This window comes from Lontra canadensis, unplaced genomic scaffold, assembly GCF_010015895.1.
Source record: "Lontra canadensis isolate GAN:19392208 unplaced genomic scaffold, GSC_riverotter_1.0 scaffold1, whole genome shotgun sequence".
Classification (NCBI taxonomy): domain Eukaryota; kingdom Metazoa; phylum Chordata; class Mammalia; order Carnivora; family Mustelidae; genus Lontra; species Lontra canadensis.
The window spans coordinates 16,455,596-16,458,446 of NW_022630995.1; the positions used below are offsets into that span (position 1 = coordinate 16,455,596).

A 2,851-nucleotide genomic window follows, 5' to 3' on the forward strand; every position below is an offset into this window, starting at 1 on the left:
AAATGAAAAATGAAAAAGGGGTTTCATTGAATTAAAATATACCAAGGATAGAATTTTTATCATTCCTTATCCCCATTTGTATCTCATATATTTCTGCATATTTTCAGTATTATTTACTTATTTGAATATTTTATTTTATTTTTTAATTTTTAATTAACATATAATATATTATTTGCCCTAGGGGTACAGGTATCTGTAAATCGTCAGGCTTACACATTTCACAACACTCATCATAGCACATACACTCCCCAATGTCCATAACCCAGCCACCCTATCCCTAACTCCCTACCCCCCAGCAACCCTCAGTTTGTTTTGTGAGATTGAGTCTCTTATGGTTTGTGTCCCTCCAGATCCCATTTTGTTTCATTTCCTCCCAACCCCCCAAAACCCCCTACCCTTTATTCATGAAACATCATCTTTCATAGGACTTTTAGTTTTGCATCCTTTTCTACCCAGAAGATTTGAGTATAGAAATTCTAATATCTGTTTGTTATCTCTGAATTTCACTGTTTTATAAATCAAAAGTTAAGGTTTTGTTTTATAGTTACAACTATGTTTCCTAAGAGTGGTTTTATTCTCCACCTTTCTGTCAGAACAACAACAACAACAACAAATCTTTATATAACAGTATCAGTTGAAAAATAAAGGAAAACTGACCAAGTAAGAGTAGAAAAAATTTCAACAATAAAGAAGACAGTTATCAGGAGGAAAGTTTGATGGAGAAGTTATACCCTGAAAAACAGTTATTTGGATACATGACTCAAAGTTAAAATGAAATTTTTCTTTAAAAGTGAAAATAGGGGCACCTGGCTGGCTTAGTGGGTTAAAGTCTCTGCCTTTAGCTCAGGTCATGATCCCGGGGTCCTGGGATCAAGCCCCACATCGGGCTCTCCGCTCAGCAGCAAGCCTGCTTCCCCCCTCACTCTGCCTGCCTCTCTGCCTACTTATGATCTTTCTCTGTCAAATAAATAAATAAAATCTTAAAAAAAAAAGTGAAAATAAATTTCACTGAATTAACAAGTTGAGGGGCACCTGGGTAGCCCAGTTGTTTAAATGGCTGTATGTAGCTCAGGTCATGATCTCGGTGTCCTGGGATCAAGTTCCCTGTTGGGCTTTCTGCTCAGTGTTTCTCCCTCTCCCTCTGTTGCTTTCTCCGTCTATTGCTCTCTTGCTTGTGCTCATTCTCTCTCTTTCTCAAATAAATGAATAAAATAAAAACAATAACAAGTTCAAGTAAATTAAGATTTATACAATGTTAGTAAATAGGTTTTGAACTGGACACTCGTACTCTGTAGTAGGTCAGGGAAAAATAAATATTAAAAGTTCTTGTCCTGGCATCATTCTTAAGGAAATATACAAAACAACAGCATTCAAACTAACAACAAAACAAAATCTGGATACAAATCTTCCTCAAATTAGGATGAGGTTACATTGTTAAACCCATTGTAAGTTTAAAATATGGTATGTAAAAAATGTATTTAAAACACCTAAAATGCTAAATATCATAGTTCAACCTTTCCTACCTTAAACTTGCTCAGAACACTTACATCAGACTACAGTTGGGTGAAATCATCAAATACAAGCCTATTTTATAAGAAATCATTGAATGGGGTCATCTGGGTGGCTCAGGGTTAAAGCATTTGCCTTCAGCTCGGGTCATGATCCCAGAGAACTGGGATGGAGACCCACATCTTATTCCCTGCTCTGCTGGGAAGCCTGCCTCTCCCTCTTCCACTCCCCCTGCTTGTGTTCCCTCTCTTGCTGTCTCTCTGTCAAATAAATAAATAAAATCTTAAAAAAAAAATCATTGAATGTCTCATGTAATTTAGTGCATACTGTACTGAGAGTTAAAACCAGAATGGCAGTATAGGTATAGAGTGGTTGCAAGTGTTTTGGTTGGTTGCCTTAGTGATCAAGTGGCTACTGGGAGCTTCAGCTCCCTTCAGCTCACTGCTGCTGCCCAGAATCATGAGAGGATCCTGCTACATATTGCTAGCCCAGGAAGAGATGGAAACTCCAAATTCAAAGCATGCTTTTTTACTGAATGCATATCACTTGTTACACCATTGTATAGTTGAAGCATCCTCAATTGGAGACTGTTTGTATAGTAAAATTCAATGCATACATATAAATATGTATCTATCACCTATCTATCAAGTGAATACTGTAAAGAATTATGCCAGAATGTTACCAGGGTCTTATCTCTGGATAATGGGATTATAAGTGAGTATTATTTTGGCTGTATATTCATTTGTATTTCCTAATTTTCCAGATTACTAATAATTATTATTTAAATATTGTAATATTTAGTTTACACATTTTGTTTTATTGAAAAAAGTTTCAAGTTAGGAAAAAAATAGGTTAATCGCTTCTCGGCCTTTTGGCTAAGATCAAGTGTAGGAACAAAATAGGTTAAAATTCATTCTTTTTTTTTTATATTTTATTTATTTATTAGACACAGAGAGAGAGATCACAAGTAGGCAAAGAGGCAGGCAGAGAGCGGTGGGGGAAGCAGGCCCCCTGCTGAGCAGAGAGCCATATGTGGGACTTGATCCCAGGATCCTGAGATCATGAGATCATGACCTGAGCCGAAGGCAGGGGCTTAACCCACTGAGGCACCCAGGTGCTCCTAAAATTCATTCTAATTCCCTGAATAACCATGTATAAAACCTTTAGCTGTAGCTAATTATATGAGAGACACACACACTATATCTATACTTATATCTATCTATATCTATATCTGTATCTATATCTACAATCTATCTACATGCACACACACACAGACATGAATTTACTTTTCAATTAACAATGTTTTGGAAACTTTCCCTTACCAGTACATTTTTCTCTGCCT

The 2,851-nt window shown here is 36.4% G+C and overlaps 1 pseudogene; it reads left to right on the forward strand.

The window, feature by feature from the left end:
- Nucleotides 1-2,364: 2,364 nt before the first annotated feature.
- Nucleotides 2,365-2,444, forward strand: LOC116871935 (annotated as a pseudogene).
- Nucleotides 2,445-2,851: the final 407 nt, after the last annotated feature.